The sequence below is a fragment of the Cucurbita moschata genome, unplaced genomic scaffold (assembly GCF_002738365.1).
Source record: "Cucurbita moschata cultivar Rifu unplaced genomic scaffold, Cmos_1.0 Cmo_Scf00077, whole genome shotgun sequence".
Lineage (NCBI taxonomy): Eukaryota > Viridiplantae > Streptophyta > Magnoliopsida > Cucurbitales > Cucurbitaceae > Cucurbita > Cucurbita moschata.
In genome coordinates, this window is record NW_019268593.1 from 451239 (window position 1) to 452035 (window position 797).

Below are 797 nucleotides of genomic sequence, written 5' to 3' on the forward strand. Positions count from 1 at the left end.
TTTTGATGTAAAATCGTGGGAATGTAGCATGCGATAGATACGGGGATTGATACCTTGCATCTCCAAAAGAAACTATTCATTATTACTATTTTATTTCTATTCAATATTTCCTTATTTATGACATAACGAGTAGCGATATTTTTTCATTTTCACTATTATTCATGATGAGACGTTTAGGGTTTCGTGACGTAAAAATTGTAGAGATATAGCTTAGATGGTAGAGCGCTCGCTTTGCATGCGAGTTGTATGGGGATTGATAACCCGCCTCTCCAAAAGAAAGTATTTAATTTGTTATTATATTTTTTCAATTTCACAATTATCGATGCCCCGCATCACCAAACCAAACTATTTGTTATTAATATTTTGATATTTTTTTATTTTCACTATTATTGATGATGGGACATTTAGGGTTTTATGATGAAAAAATCACGGGGATGTAGCTCAGATGGTAGAGCGCTCGCTTTGCATGCGAGAGGTACGGGGATCGATACCCCGCAACTCCAAAAATAAGACTATCTATTATTAAATATATTATTTCTTTACAATTTTTCCCTATTCATGACATGTTGGGTAGCAATATTTCTTCATTTTCACTATTAAAGATGACGGGAAATTTAGGGTTTTGTGATGCAAAAATTGTGGGGATGTAGCTCAGATGGTAGAGCGCTTGCTTAGCATGCGAGAGGTATGGGGATCAATACCCTGCATCTCTAAAAGGGAGAAATAATTTTTATAAGCGCTTATAGGGATGGCGGTAGCGTCCCATGCATATGACGGAACTTCTTCACAATTGCAAT

At 35.8% G+C, this 797-nt stretch overlaps 1 non-coding gene across 1 annotated transcript; it reads left to right on the forward strand.

The window, feature by feature from the left end:
* Positions 1-430: 430 nt before the first annotated feature.
* Positions 431-503, forward strand: TRNAA-UGC. Its single transcript has one exon. It is a non-coding gene; the product is annotated as a tRNA-Ala (tRNA).
* Positions 504-797: the final 294 nt, after the last annotated feature.